Genomic DNA, 16978 nt, shown 5'->3' on the forward strand with positions numbered 1-16978 from the left:
CACTGTATAGCCGTGTTTGGGACATCACTGGACACTGTGCGGACGGTGTCGTTGGGCACTGTATAGCAGTGTTTGGGGCATCACTGGGCACTGTGGGGACGGTGTGGTTGGGCACTGTATAGCAGTGTTTGGAGCATCACTGGGCACTGTGCGGACGGTGTAGTTGGGCACTGTATAGCAGTGTTTGGGGTATCACTGGGCACTGTGCGGACGGTGTGGCTGGGCACTGTATAGCAGTGTTTGGAGCATCACTAGGCACTGTGCGGACGGTGTGGTTGGGCACTGTATACCAGGGTTTGGGGTATCACTGGGCACTGTGCGGACGGTGTGGTTGGGCACTGTATAGCAGTGTTTGGAGCATCACTAGGCACTGTGCGGATGGTGTGGTTGGGCACTGTATAGCAGTGTTTGGGGTATCACTGGGCACTGTGCGGACGGTGTGGTTGGGCACTGTATAGCAGTGTTTGGGGTATCACTGGGCACTGTGCGGACGGTGTGTCTGGGCACTGTATAGCCGTGTTTGGGGCATCACTGGGCACTGTGCGGACTGTGTGGTTGGGCACTGTATAGCAGTGTTTGGGGTATCACTGGGCACTGTGCGGACGGAGTGCTTGGGCACTGTATAGCAGTGTCTGGGGCATCACTGGGCACTGTGCGGATGGTGTTGGGCACTGTATAGCAGTGTTTGGAGCATCACTGGGCACTGTGCGGATGGTGTGGCTGGGCACTGTATAGCAGTGTTTGGAGCATCACTAGGCACTGTGCGGACGGTGTGGTTGGGCACTGTATAGCAGTGTTTGGGGTATCACTGGGCACTGTGCGGACGGTGTGGTTGGGCACTGTATAGCAGTGTTTGGAGCATCACTAGGCACTGTGCGGACGGTGTGGTTGGGCACTGTATAGCAGTGTTTGGGGTATCACTGGGCACTGTGCGGACGGTGTGGCTGGGCACTGTATAGCAGTGTTTGGGGCATCACTGGGCACTGTGCGGACTGTGTGGTTGGGCACTGTATAGCAGTGTTTGGGGTATCACTGGGCACTGTGCGGACGGAGTGGTTGTGCACTGTATAGCAGTGTTTGGGGCATCACTGGGCACTGTGCGGACGGTGTGGTTGGGCACTGTATAGCCTTGTTTTGGGCATCACTGGGAACTGTGCGGACGGTGTGGTTGGGCACTGTATAGCAGTGTTTGGGGCATCACTGGGCACTGTGCGGACGGTGTGGTTGGGCACTGTATAGCAGTGTTTGGGGCATCACTGTGCGGACGGTGTAGTTGGGCACTGTATAGCCGTGTTTTGGGCATCATTGGCACTGTGCGGACGGTGTGGTTGGGCACTGTATAGCGTTGTTTTGCGCATCACTGGGCACTGTGCGGACGGTGTGGTTGGGCACTGTATAGCAGTGTTTTGCGCATCAATGGGCACTGTGCGGACAGTGTGGTTGGGGACTGTATAGCAGTGTTTGGGGCATCACTGTGCACTGTGCGGACGGTGTAGTTGGGCACTGTATAGCAGTGTTTGGAGCATCACTGGGCACTGTGCGGACGGTGTGGTTGGGCACTGCATAGCAGTATTTTGGGCATTACTGGGCACTGTGCGGATGGTGTGGTTGGGCACCGTATAGCAGTATTTGGGGCATCACTGTGCACTGTGCGGACGGTGTGGTTGGCCACTGTATAGCAGTGTTTGGGGCATCACTGGGCACTGTGTGGACGGTGTGGTTGGGCACTGTATAGCAGTGTTTGGAGCATCACTGGGCACTGTGCGGACGGTGTGGTTGGGCACTGTATAGCAGTGTTTGGGGCATCACTGGGCACTGTGTGGACGGTGTGGTTGGGCACTGTATAGCAGTGTTTGGAGCATCACTGGGCACTGTGCGGACAGTGTGGTTGGGCACTGTATAGCAGTATTTGGGGCATCACTGTGCACTGTGCGGACGGTGTAGTTGGGCACTGTATAGCAGTGTTTGGAGCATCACTGGGCACTGTGCGGACGGTGTGGTTGGGCACTGCATAGCAGTATTTTGGGCATTACTGGGCACTGTGCGGATGGTGTGGTTGGGCAACGTATAGCAGTATTTGGGGCATCACTGGGCACTGTGCGGACGGTGTGGTTGGGCACTGTATAGCAGTGTTTGGGGCATCACTGGGCACTGTGCGGACGGTGTGGTTGGGAACTACATAGTCGTATTTTGGGCATCACTGGGCACTGTGTGGACGGTGTGGTTGTGCACTGTATAGCAGTATTTGGGGCATCACTGGGCACTGTGTGGAAGGTGTGGTTGGGCACTGTATAGCAGTGTTTGGGGCATCACTGGGCACTGTGCGGACGGTGTGGTTGGGCACTGTATAGCCGTGTTTGGGGCATCACTGGGCACTGTGCGGACGGTGTGGTTGGGCACTGTATAGCCGTGTTTTGGGCATCACTGGGCACTGTGCGGACGGTGTGGTTGTGCACTGTATAGCAGTATTTGGGGCATCACTGGGCACTGTGTGGAAGGTGTGGTTGGGCACTGTATAGCAGTGTTTGGGGCATCACTGTGTGGACGGTGTGGTTGGGGACTGTATAGCCGTGTTTTGGGCATCACTGGGCACTGTGCGGAGGGTGTGGTTGGGGACTGTATAGCCGTGTTTTGGGCATCACTGGGCACTGTGCGGACGGTGTAGTTGGCCGCTGTACAGCAGTGTTTGGGGCATCACTGTGCGGACGGTGTGGTTGGCCACTGTATAGCAGTATTTTGGGCATTACTGGGCACTGTGCGGATGGTGTCGTTGGGCACTGTATAGCAGTATTTGGGGCATCACTAGGCACTGTGTGGACGGAGAGGTTGGGCACTGTATAGCAGTGTTTGGGGCATCACTGGGCAATGTGCGGACGGTGTGGCTGGGCACTGTATAGCAGTGATTGGAGCATCACTGGGCACTGTGCGGACGGTGTGGTTGGGCACTGTATAGCAGTGTTTGGGGCATCACTGGGCACTGTGCGGACGGTGTGGTTGGGCACTGTATAGCAGTGTTTGGGGCATCACTGGGCACTGTGCGGACAGTGTGGTTGGGCACTGTATAGCAGTATTTGGGGCATCACAGGGCACTGTGCGGACGGTTTGGTTGAGCACTGTATAGCAGTATTTGGGGCATCACTAGGCACTGTGCGGACAGTGTGGTTGGGCACTGTATAGCAGTATTTGGGGCATCACTGGGCACTGTGCGGACGGTGTGGTTGGGCACTGTATAGCAGTATTTGGGGCATCACTGGGCACTGTGCGGATGGTGTGGTTGTGCACTGTATAGCAGTATTTGGGGCATCACTGGACACTGTGCGGACAGTGTGGTTGGGCACTGTATGGCAGTGTTTGGGGCATCACTGGGTACTGTGCAGACGTTGTGGTTGGGCACTGTACAGCAGGGTTTTGGGAATCTCTGGGCACTGTGCGGACGACGTGGTTGGGCACTGTATAGCAGTGTTTGGGGCATCACTGGGCACTGTGCGGACGGTGTGGCTGGGCACTGTATAGCAGTATTTGGGGCATCACTGTGCGGACGGTGTGGTTGGGCACTGTATAGCAGTATTTGGGGCATCACTGTGCGGACGGTGTGGTTGGGCACTGTATAGCAGTGTTTGGGGAATCACTGGGCACTGTGCGGACGGTGTGGTTGGGCACTGTATAGCAGTGTTTGGGGCATCACTGGGCACTGTGCGGACGGTGTGGTTGGGCACTGTATAGCCGTGTTTGGGGCATCACTGGGCACTGTGCGGACGGTGTGGCTGGGCACTGTATAGAAGTATTTGGGGCATCACTGTGCGGACGGCGTGGTTGGGCACTGTATAGCAGTGTTTGGAGCATCACTGGGCACTGTGCGGACGGTGTGGCTGGGCACTGTATAGCAGTATTTGGGGCATCACTGTGCGAACGGCGTGGTTGGGCACTGTATAGCAGTGTTTGGAGCATCACTGGGCACTGTGCGGACGGTGTGGTTGGGCACTGTATAGCAGTGTTTGGGGCATCACTGGGCACTGTGCGGACTGTGTGGTTGGGCACTGTATAGCAGTGTTTGGGGTATCACTGGGCACTGTGCGGACGGTGTGGTTGGGCACTGTATAGCAGGGTTTGGGGCATCACTGGGCACTGTGCGGACGGTGTGGTTGGTCACTGTATAGCAGTATTTGGAGCATCACTGGGCACTGTGCGGACGGTGTGGTTGGGCACTGTATAGCAGTGTTTGGGGCATCACTGGGCACTATGCGGACGGTGTGGTTGGGCACTGTATAGCAGTATTTAGGGCATCACTGGGCACTGTGCGGACGGTGTGGTTGGGCACTGTATAGCAGTGTTTGGGGCATCACTGGGCACTATGCGGACGGTGTGGTTGGGCACTGTATAGCAGTGTTTGGGTCATCACTGGGCATTGTGCGGACGGTTTGGTTGGGCACTGTATAGCAGTGTTTGGGGCATCACTGGGCACTGTGCGGACAGTTTGGTTGGGCACTGTATAGCAGGATTTGGGGCATTACTGGGCAATGTGTGGACGGTGTGGTTGGGCACTGTATAGCAGTATTTGGGTCATCACTGGGCACTGTACGGACGGTGTGGTTGGGCACTGTATACCAGTGTTTTGGGCATCACCGTGCGGACGGTGTGGTTGGGCACTGTATAGCCGTGTTTTGGGCATCACTGGGCACTGTGAGGACGGTGTGGTTGGGCACTGTAAAGCCTTGTTTTGGGCATCACTGGGCACTGTCTGGACGGTGTGGTTGGGCACTGTATAGCAGTGTTTGGGGCATCACTGGGCACTGTGCGGACGGTGTGGTTGAGCACTGTATAGCGTTGCTTTGGGCATCACTGGGCACTGTGCGGACGGTGTGGTTGGGCACTGTATAGCAGTATTTGGGGCATCACTGGGCACTGTGCGGACGGTGTGGTTGGGCACTGTATGGCAGTGTTTGGGGCATCACTGGGCACTGTGCGGACGGTGTGGTTGGGCACTGTATAGCCGTGTTTGGGGCATCACTGGGCACTGTGTGGACAGTGTGGTTGGGCACTGTATAGCCGTGTTTGGGGCATCACTGGGCACTGTGCGGACGGTGTGGTTGGGCACTATATAGCAGTATTTGGGGCATCACTGGGCACTGTGCGGACGGTGTGGTTGGGCACTGTATAGCAGTGTTTGGGGCATCACTGGTCACTGTGCGGACGGTGTGGTTGGGCACTGTATAGCAGTGTTTGGGGCATCACTGTGTGGACGGTGTGGTTGGGGACTGTATAGCCGTGTTTGGGGCATCACTGGGCACTGTGTGGACGGTGTGGTTGGGCACTGTATAGCAGTGTTTGGAGCATCACTGGGCACTGTGCGGACGGTGTGGTTGGGCACTGTATAGCAGTGTTTGGGGCATCACTGGGCACTGTGTGGACGGTGTGGTTGGGCACTGTATAGCAGTGTTTGGAGCATCACTGGGCACTGTGCGGACAGCGTGGTTGGGCACTGTATAGCAGTATTTGGGGCATCACTGTGCACTGTGCGGACGGTGTAGTTGGGCACTGTATAGCAGTGTTTGGAGCATCACTGGGCACTGTGCGGACGGTGTGGTTGGGCACTGCATAGCAGTATTTTGGGCATTACTGGGCACTGTGCGGATGGTGTGGTTGGGCACCGTATAGCAGTATTTGGGGCATCACTGGGCACTGTGCGGACGGTGTGGTTGGGCACTGTATAGCAGTGTTTGGGGCATTACTGGGCACTGTGCGGACGGTATGGTTGGGAACTACATAGCTGTGTTTTGGGCATCACTGGGCACTGTGTGGACGGTGTGGTTGGGCACTGTATAGCAGTGTTTGGGGCATCACTGGGCACTGTGCGGACGGTGTGGTTGGGCACTGTATAGCCGTGTTTTGGGCATCACTGGGCACTGTGCGGACGGTGTGGTTGGGCACTGTATAGCAGTGTTTGGGGCATCACTGTGTTGACGGTGTGGTTGGGGACTGTATAGCCATGTTTTGGGCATCACTGGGCACTGTGCGGACGGTGTGGTTGGCCGCTGTATAGCAGTGTTTGGGGCATCACTGTGCGGAGGGTGTGGTTGGCCACTGTATAGCAGTATTTTGGGCATTACTGGGCACTGTGCGGATGGTGTCGTTGGGCACTGTATAGCAGTATTTGGGGCATCACTGTGCTGACGGTGTGGTTGGGCACTGTATAGCAGTATTTTGGGCATCACTGGGCACTGTGTGGATGGTGTGGTTGGGCACTGTATAGCAGTATTTGGGGCATCACTGGGCACTGTGCGGACGGTGTGGTTGGGCACTGTATGGCAGTGTTTGGGGCATCACTGGGCACTGTGCGGACGGTGTGGTTGGGCACTGTATAGCAGTGTTTGGGGCATCACTGGGCACTGTGTGGACGGTGTGGTTGAACACTGTATAGCAGTGTTTGGGGCATCACTGGGCACTGTGCGGACAGTGTGGTTGGGCACTGTATAGCAGTATTTGGGGCATCACTGGGCACTGTGCGGACAGTGTGGTTGGGCACTGTATAGCAGTATTTGGGGCATCACTGGGCACTGTGCGGACGGTGTGGTTGGGCACTGTATAGCAGTATTTGGGGCATCACTGGGCACTGTGCGGACGGTGTGGTTGTGCACTGTATAGCAGTATTTGGGGCATCACTGGGCACTGTGCGGACAGTGTGGTTGGGCACTGTATGGCAGTGTTTGGGGCATCACTGGGTACTGTGCAGACGTTGTGGTTGGGCACTGTACAGCAGGGTTTTGGGAATCTCTGGGCACTGTGCGGACGGCGTGGTTGGGCACTGTATAGCAGTGTTTGGGGCATCACTGGGCACTGTGCGGACGGTGTGGCTGGGCACTGTATAGCAGTATTTGGGGCATCACTGTGCGGACGGTGTGGTTGGGCACTGTATAGCAGTGTTTGGAGCATCACTGGGCACTGTGCGGACTGTGTGGTTGGGCACTGTATAGCAGTGTTTGGGGCATCACTGGGCACTGTGCGGACGGTGTGGTTGGGCACTGTATAGCAGTGTTTGGGGCATCACTGGGCACTGTGCGGACGGTGTGGTTGGGCACTGTATAGCAGTGTTTGGGGCATCACTGGGCACTGTGCGGACGGTGTGGTTGGGCACTGTATAGCCGTGTTTGGGGCATCACTGGGCACTGTGCGGACGGTGTGGCTGGGCACTGTATAGAAGTATTTGGGGCATCACTGTGTGGACGGCGTGGTTGGGCACTGTATAGCAGTGTTTGGAGCATCACTGGGCACTGTGCGGACGGTGTGGCTGGGCACTGTATAGCAGTATTTGGGGCATCACTGTGCGGACGGCGTGGTTGGGCACTGTATAGCAGTGTTTGGAGCATCACTGGGCACTGTGCGGACGGTGTGGTTGGGCACTGTATAGCAGTGTTTGGGGCATCACTGGGCACTGTGCGGACGGTGTGGTTGGGCACTGTATAGCAGTGTTTGGGGCATCACTGGGCACTGTGCGGACGGTGTGGTTGGTCACTGTATAGCAGTATTTGGAGCATCACTGGGCACTGTGCGAACTGAGTGGTTGGGCACTGTATAGCAGTATTTGGGGCATCACTGGGCACTGTGCGGACGGTGTGGTTGGGCACTGTATAGCAGTGTTTGGGGCATCACTGGGCACTATGCGGACGGTGTGGTTAGGCACTGTATAGCAGTGTTTGGGGCATCACTGGGCATTGTGCGGACGGTTTGGTTGGGCACTGTATAGCAGTGTTTGGGGCATCACTGGGCACTGTGCGGACAGTTTGGTTGGGCACTGTATAGCAGGATTTGGGGCATCACTGGGCAATGTGTGGACGGTGTGGTTGGGCACTGTATAGCAGTATTTGGGTCATCACTGGGCACTGTGCGGACGGTGTGGTTGGGCACTGTATACCAGTGTTTTGGGCATCACCGTGCGGACGGTGTGGTTGGGCACTGTATAGCCGTGTTTTGGGCATCACTGGGCACTGTGAGGACGGTGTGGTTGGGCACTGTATAGCCTTGTTTTGGGCATCACTGGGCACTGTCTGGATGGTGTGGTTGGGCACTGTATAGCAGTGTTTGGGGCATCACTGGGCACTGTGCGGACGGTGTGGTTGAGCACTGTATAGCGTTGCTTTGGGCATCACTGTGCACTGTGCGGACGGTGTGGTTGGGCACTGTATAGCAGTATTTGGGGCATCACTGGGCACTGTGCGGACGGTGTGGTTGGGCACTGTATGGCAGTGTTTGGGGCATCACTGGGCACTGTGCGGACGGTGTGGTTGGGCACTGTATAGCCGTGTTTGGGGCATCACTGGGCACTGTGTGGACGGTGTGGTTGGGCACTGTATAGCCGTGTTTGGGGCATCACTGGGCACTGTGCGGACGGTATGGTTGGGCACTATATAGCAGTGTTTGGGGCATCACTGGGCACTGTGCGGACGGTGTGGTTGGGCACTGTATAGCAGTGTTTGGGGCATCACTGGTCACTGTGCGGACGGTGTGGTTGGGCACTGTATAGCAGTGTTTGGGGCATCACTGGGCACTGTGCGGACGGTGTGGTTGGGCACTGTATAGCAGTGTTTGGGGCATCACTGGTCACTGTGCGGACGGTGTGGTTGGGCACTGTATAGCAGTGTTTGGGGCATCACTGGGCACTGTGCGGACGGAGTGGTTGGGCACTGTATAGCAGTGTTTGGGGCATCACTGGGCACTGTGCGGACGGAGTGGTTGGGCACTGTATAGCAGTGTTTGGGGCATCACTGGGCACTGTGCGGACGGTGTGGTTGGGCACTGTATAGCAGTGTTTGGGGCATCACTGGGCACTGTGCGGACGGTGTGGTTGGGCACTGTATAGCAGTGTTTGGGGCATCACTGGGCACTGTGCGGACGGTGTGGTTGGGCACTGTATAGCAGTGTTTGGGGCATCACTGGGCACTGTGCAGACGGTGTGGTTGGGCACTGTATAGCAGTATTTGGGGCATCACTGGGCACTGTGCAGACGGTGTGGTTGGGCACTGTATAGCAGTATTTGGGGCATCACTGGGCACTGTGTGGACGGTGTGGTTGGGCACTGTATAGCAGTGTTTGGGGCATCACTGGGCACGGTGCGGCCGGTGTGGTTGGGCACTGTATAGCAGTGTTTGGGGCATCACTGGGCGCTGTGCGGACGGTGTGGTTGGGCACTGTATAGCAGTGTTTGGGGCATCACTGGGCACTGTGCGGACGGTGTGGTTGGGCACTGTATAGCAGTGTTTGGGGCATCACTGAGCACGGTGCGGACGGTGTGGTTGGGCTCTGTATAGCAGTATTTGGGGCATCACTGAGCACTGTGCGGACGGTGTGGTTTGGCACTGTGCGGACGGTGTAGTTGGGCACTGTGCGGACGGTATGGTTGGGCACTGTGCGGACGGTGTGGTTGCGCACTGTGTGGACGGTGTGGTTGGGCTGTGTATAGTCGTGTTTGGGGCATCACTGGGCACTGTGCGGACGGTGTGGTTGGGCACTGTGCGGACGGTGTGGTTGGGCACTATGTGGACGGTGTGGTTGGGCAATGTATAGCCGTGTTTGGGGCATCACTGGGTACGGTGCAGACGGTGTGGTTGGGCTCTGTATAGCAGTGTTTGGGGCATCGCTGGGCACTGTGCGGACGGTGTGGTTGGGCACTGTGCAGACGGTGTGGTTGTGCACTGTGCAGACGGTGTGGTTGGGCACTGTGCAGACGGTGTGGTTGGGCACTGTGCAGATGGTGTGGTTGGGCACTGTGTGGACGGTGTGGTTTGGCACTGTATAGCCGTGTTTGGGGCATCACTGGGCACTGTGCGGAAGGTGTGGTTGGGCACTGTGCAGACGGTGTGGTTGGGCACTGTGCAGATGGTGTGGTTGGGCACTGTGTGGACGGTGTGGTTTGGCACTGTATAGCAGTGTTTGGGGCATCGCTGGGCACTGTGCGGACGGTGTGGTTGGGCACTGTGCAGATGGTGTGGTTGTGCACTGTGCAGACGGTGTGTTTGGGCACTGTGCAGACGGTGTGGTTGGGCACTGTGCAGATGGTGTGGTTGGGCACTGTATAGCCGTGTTTTGGGCATCACTGTGCACTGTGCGGACGGTGTGGTTGGGCACTGTGCGGATGGTGTGGTTGGGCACTGTGCGGATGGTGTGGTTGGGCACTGTGCAGACGGTGTGGTTGGGCACTGTATAGCAGTGTTTGGAGCATCACTGGGCACTGTGCAGACGGTGTGGTTGGGCACTGTGCAGACGGTGTGGTTGGGCACTGTGCAGACGGTGTGGTTGGGCACTGTGCACACGGTGTGGTTGGGCACTGTGCACACGGTGTGGTTGGGCACTGTGCAGACGGTGTGGTTGGGCACTGTGCAGACGTTGTGGTTGGGCACTGTGCACACTGTGTGGTTGGGCACTGTGCAGACGGTGTGGTTGGGCACTGTGCAGACGGTGTGGTTGGGCACTGTGCACACGATGTGGTTGGGCACTGTGCAGATGGTGTGGTTGGGCACTGTATAGCCGTGTTTTGGGCATCACTGTACACTGTGCGGACGGTGTGGTTGGGCACTGTGCGGACGGTGTGGTTGGGCACTGTACGGACGGTGTGGTTGGGCACTGTGCCGACGGTGTGGTTGGGCACTGTGCAGACGGTGTGGTTGGGCACTGTGCAGACGGTGTGGTTGGGCACTGTGCAGACGGTGTGGTTGGGCACTGTGCGGACGGTGTGGTTGGGCACTGTGCAGACGGTATGGTTGGGCACTGTGCGGACGGTATGGCTGGGCACTGTGCAGACGGTATGGTTGGGCACTGTGCAGACGGTGTGGTTGGGCACTGTGCAGACGGTGTGGTTGGGCACTGTGCAGACGGTGTGGTTGGGCACTGTGCAGATGGTGTGGTTGGGCATTGTGCAGACGGTGTGGTTGGGCACTGTGCAGACGGGGTGGTTGGGCACTGTGCTGACGGTGTGGTTGGGCACTGTGCAGATGGTGTGGTCTGGCACTGTATAGCAGTGTTTTGGGCATCACTGGGCACTGTACGGACGGCGTGGTTGGGCACTGTATAGCAGTATTTGGTGCATCACTGTGCGGACGGTGTGGTTGGGCACTGTGCAGACGGTGTGGTTGGGCACTGTGCACACGGTGTGGTTGGGCACTGTGCACACGGTGTGGTTGGGCACTGTGCACACGGTGTGGTTGGGAACTGTGCAGACGGTGTGGTTGGGCACTGTGCCGACGGTGTGGTTGGGCACTGTGCAGATGGTGTGGTTGGGCACTGTGCAGACGGTGTGGTTGGGCACTGTGCGGACGGTGTGGTTGTGCACTGTGCAGACGGTGTGGTTGGGCACTGTGCAGACGGTGTGGTTGGGCACTGTGCAGACGGTGTGGTTGGGCACTGTGCGAACGGTGTGGTTGGGCACTGTGCAGACGGTATGGTTGGGCACTGTGCGGACGGTATGGCTGGGCACTGTGCAGACGGTATGGTTGGGCACTGTGCAGTTGGTGTGGTTGGGCACTGTGCAGACGGTGTGGTTGGGCACTGTGCAGACGGTGTGGTTGGGCACTGTGCAGACGGTGTGGTTGGGCACTGTGCAGACGGTGTGGTTGGGCATTGTGCAGACGGTGTGGTTGGGCACTGTGCAGACGGTGTGGTTGGGCACTGTGCACACGGTGTGGTTGGGCACTGTGCAGACGGTGTGGTTGGGAACTGTGCAGACGGTGTGGTTGGGCACTGTGCCGACGGTGTGGTTGGGCACTGTGCAGATGGTGTGGTTGGGCACTGTGCAGACGGTGTGGTTGGGCACTGTGTGGACGGTGTGGTTGTGCACTGTGCAGACGGTGTGGTTGGGCACTGTGCAGACGGTGTGGTTGGCACTGTGCAGACGGTGTGGTTGGGCACTGTGCAGACGGTGTGGTTGGGCATTGTGCAGACGGTGTGGTTGGGCACTGTGCAGATGGGGTGGTTGGGCACTGTGCTGACGGTGTGGTTGGGCACTGTGCAGATGGGGTGGTTGGGCACTGTGCTGACGGTGTGGTTGGGCACTGTGCAGATGGTGTGGTCTGGCACTCTATAGCAGTGTTTTGGGAATCACTGGGCACTGTACGGACGGCGCGGTTGGGCACTGTATAGCAGTATTTGGTGCATCACTGTGCGGACGGTGTGGTTGGGCACTGTGCACACGGTGTGGTTGGGCACTGTGCACACGGTGTGGTTGGGAACTGTGCAGACGGTGTGGTTGGGCACTGTGCAGACGATGTGGTTGGGCACTGTGCAGACGGGGTGGTTGGGCACTGTGCAGACGGTGTGGTTGGGCACTGTGCAGACGGTGTGGTTGGGCACTGTGCACATGGTGTGGTTGGGCACTGTGCAGACTGTGTGGTTGGGCACTGTGCAGACGGTGTGGTTGGGCACTGTGCAGACGATGTGGTTGGGCACTGTGCAGACGGTGTGGTTGGGCACTGTGCAGACGGTGTGGTTGGGCACTGTGCACACGGTGTGGTTGGGCACTGTGCAGACGGTGTGGTTGGGGCACTGTGCAGACGGTGTGGTTGGGCACTGTGCAGACGGTGTGGTTGGGCACTGTGCAGACGGTGTGGTTGGGCATTGTGCAGACGGTGTGGTTGGGCACTGTGCTGACGGTGTGGTTGGGCAGTGTGCAGATGGGGTGGTTGGGCACTGTGCTGACGGTGTGGTTGGGCACTGTGCAGACGGTGTGGTTGGGCACTGTGCAGACGGGGTGGTTGGGCACTGTGCAGACGGTGTGGTTGGGCACTGTGCAGACGGTGTGGTTGTGCACTGTGCAGACGGTGTGGTTGGGCACTGTGCACACGGTGTTGTTGGGCACTGTGCAGACGATGTGGTTGGGCACTGTGCGGTCTTCTCTACGTGGCACTTGTTACTCGCGTGTCTCTTCTGTCTCGTTCTCTATTTCTCTTCTCGTTCTACAAAGGGAAGATAAACCCCCTCGCCTTATCTCTGGTGTCTCCAGGGCTGAAACCCCCGGAAACCTTTGTAGAGGATGTAGCAGAGGTGGGTTTGACACTTTGTGATCTCAATGTTTATTATTGGGGCCTCACAGATATATCTGTGCACTCATGAAGCAGCAGCACGACACCCTCAGCTCTGCTACATCTGTGCTGCACACGCCGGGCTGATGAGCATTTCTGAGCCGAGGGTTAGGGGCCGGTTACCTTGTGTGGTTTTACACAGGACTGCAGGTAATTACCACCGTGAGTTATCTGCGATGTTACATAGGACTGCAGGTAATTACCACTGTGAGTTTTCTGTGATATCTGCGATGTTACATAGGACTGCAGGTAATTACCACCGTGAGTTATCTGTGATGTTACATAGGACTGCAGGTTATTACCACTGTGAGTTTTCTGTGATATCTGCGATGTTACATAGGACTGCAGGTAATTACCACCGTGAGTTTTCTGTGATATCTGCGATGTTACATAGGACTGCAGGTAATTACCACCGTGAGTTATCTGTGATGTTACATAGGACTGCAGGTTATTACCACTGTGAGTTTTCTGTGATATCTGCGATGTTACATAGGACTGCAGGTAATTACCACTGTGAGTTATCTGTGATGTTACATAGGACTGCAGGTAATTACCACTGTGAGTTTTCTGTGATATCTGTGATGTTACATAGGACTGCAGGTAATTACCACTGTGAGTTATCTGTGATGTTACATAGGACTGCAGGTAATTACCACTGTGAGTTTTCTGTGATATCTGCGATGTTACATAGCACTGCAGGTAATTACCACTGTGAGTTTTCTGTGATATCTGTGATGTTACATAGGACTGCAGGTAATTACCACTGTGAGTTATCTGTGATGTTACATAGGACTGCAGGTAATTACCACTGTGAGTTTTCTGTGATATCTGCGATGTTACATAGGACTGCAGGTAATTACCACTGTGAGTTATCTGTGTTATCTGTGATGTTACATAGGACTGAAGGTAATTACCACCGTGAGTTATCTGTGTTATCTGTGATGTTACATAGGACTGCAGGTAATTACCACCGTAAGTTTTCTGTGATATCTGCGATGTTACATAGGACTGCAGGTAATTACCACTGTGAGTTATCTGTGATGTTACATAGGACTGCAGGTAATTACCACTGTGAGTTTTCTGTGATATCTGCGATGTTACATAGGACTGCAGGTAATTACCACTGTGAGTTATCTGCGATGTTACATAGGACTGCAGGTAATTACCACTGTGAGTTTTCTGTGATATCTGCGATGTTACATAGGACTGCAGGTAATTACCACTGTGAGTTTTCTGTGATATCTGTGATGTTACATAGGACTGCAGGTTATTACCACTGTGAGTTTTCTGTGATATCTGCGATGTTACATAGGACTGCAGGTAATTACCACTGTGAGTTTTCTGTGATATCTGCGATGTTACATAGGACTGCAGGTAATTACCACTGTGAGTTTTCTGTGACATCTGCGATGTTACATAGGACTGCAGGTTATTACCACTGTGAGTTTTCTGTGATATCTGCGATGTTACATAGGACTGCAGGTTATTACCACTGTGAGTTTTCTGTGATATCTGCGATGTTACATAGGACTGCAGGTAATTACCACTGTGAGTTTTCTGTGATATCTGTGATGTTACATAGGACTGCAGGTTATTACCACCGTGAGTTATCTGTGTTATCTGCGATGTTACATAGGACTGCAGCTTATTACCACCGTGAGTTATCTGTGACGTTACATAGGACTGCAGGTTATTACCGCCGTGAGTTTTCTGTGATGTGGCAGAGCTTGGTTTCCAGTCCTATGTAACATCTCCACACATTCAGCTCCTGAACAACATATGCAAATTAGGTCTCCTCCAGAAGGAAGAACGCGATGGTATTACCCGCACAGACCCCCATCTGCAGGCAGCTGTTTCGGGATTCGCGCCCCTCATCAGCACAGACAGTGATAATCCCCCATTCAGACAAAACTGCCGCTAAAATATTGGTTCATTTCCTCCTGATGAAACGTGCAAGGTGGACGATCACAAGGCAGAGGAGCCCACAGAACAGGAAGACGGGGATGGCAGCTCTGGAGGGACTGACTGCTGCTCTGCAGAGACTGACTGCTGCTCTGGAGGGACTGACTACACCTCTGGAGAGACTGACTGCAGCTCTGGATGGACTGACTGCTGCTCTGGAGAGATTGACTGCTGCTCTGGAGGGACTGACTGCTGCTCTGGAGAGATTGACTGCTGCTCTGGAGGGACTGACTGCTGCTCTGGACAGATTGACTGCTGCTCTGGAGGGACTGACTGCTGCTCTGGAGAGATTGACTGCACCTCTGAAGAGACTGACTGCAGCTCTGGAGGGACTGACTGCAGCTCTGAAGGGACTGACTGCAGCTCTGGAGGGACTGACTGCAGCTCTGGAAGGACTGACTGCAGCTCTGGAAGGACTGACTACAGCTCTGGAAGGACTGACTGCAGCTCTGGAGGGACTGACTGCAGCTCTGGAGGGACTGACTGCAGCTCCGGAGGGACTGACTGCAACTCTGGAGGGACTAACTGCAGCTCCAGAAGGGCTGACTGCAGCTTTGGAAGAACTGATTGCAGCTCTGGAAGAACTGACTGCAGCTCTGGAAGAACTGACTGCAGCTCTGGAAGAACTGACTGCAGCTCTGGAAGAACAGTATGGTCTTATTGCTTCTCTAGAAAGACTGACTGCAACTCTGGAGGGACTGACTGCTGCACTAGAAGGATTGACTACAGCTCTGGGAGGACTGACTGCAGCTCCGGAGGGACTGATTGCAGCTACGGAGGGACTGACTGCAGCTTTGGAAGAACTGACTGCAGCTCTGGATGAACTAACTGCAGCTTTGGAGGGTCTTATTGCTACTCTAGAAAGACTGACTGCAGCTCTGGAGGGACTGACTGCTGCACCGAAGGGACTCACTGCTGCACTAGAAGGACTGACTGCAGCTCTGGAGGGACCGACTGCAGCTCTGGAGGGTCTGACAGCAGCTCAGGAGGAACTGACTGCAGCTCTGGAGGGTCTGACTGCAGCACTGGAGGGTCTGACTGCTGCTCTGGAGACTCTGACTGCAGCTCTGGAGGGACTGACTGCAGCTCTGGAGGGTCTGACTGTTGTTCTGCAGAGACTGCCTGCTGCACTAGAAGGATTGACTGCTGCACTGGAAGGACTGACTGCAGCTCTGGGAGGACTGACTGCTGCTCTGGAGGGACTGACTGCTGCTCTGGAGGGAATGACTGCAGCTCTGGGGGTACTGACTGTAGCTCTGTAGGGATTGATTGCTGTTCTGCAGAGACTGCCAGCTGCACTAGAAGGACTGACTGCAGCTCTGGAAGGACTGACTGCAGCTCTGGATGGAATGAATGCTGCACTAGAAGGACTGACTGCAACTCTGGAGGGACTAACTGCAGCTAGGGAAGGACTGACTTCAGTTCTGGAGAGACTGACTGTTGCACTGAAGGGACTGACTGCTGCACCGAAGGGACCCACTGCTGCACTAGAAGGACTAACTGCAGCTCTGGAGGGTCTGATTGTTGTTCTGCAGAGACTGCCTGCTGCACTAGAAGGACTGACTGGCTGCTCTGTAGGGACTGTCTGCTGCACTAGAAAGACTGACTGCAGCACTGGAGGGTCTGACTGCTGCACTGGAGGGTCTGACTGAAGCTCTGGAGGGTCTGACTGAAGCTCTGGAGGGTCTGACTAAAGCTCTGGAAGGACTGACTGCAGCACTGGAGGGTCTGACTACTGCACTGGAAGGTCCGACTACTGCACTGGAGGGTCTGACTGCAGCTCTGGAGGGTCTGACTGCTGCTCTGGAAGAACTGACTGCAGCCCTGGAAGAACTGACTGCAGCTCTGTATGGTCTTATTGCTTCTCTAGAAAGACTGACTGCAACTCTGGAGGGACTGACTGCTGCACTAGAAGGATTGACTACAGCTCTGGGAGGACTGACTGCAGCTCC

Source organism: Phyllobates terribilis, unplaced genomic scaffold (genome assembly GCF_046119375.1).
Source record: "Phyllobates terribilis strain yellow unplaced genomic scaffold, ASM4611937v1 Scaffold_25__1_contigs__length_18738178, whole genome shotgun sequence".
Taxonomy (NCBI): Eukaryota; Metazoa; Chordata; class Amphibia; order Anura; family Dendrobatidae; genus Phyllobates; species Phyllobates terribilis.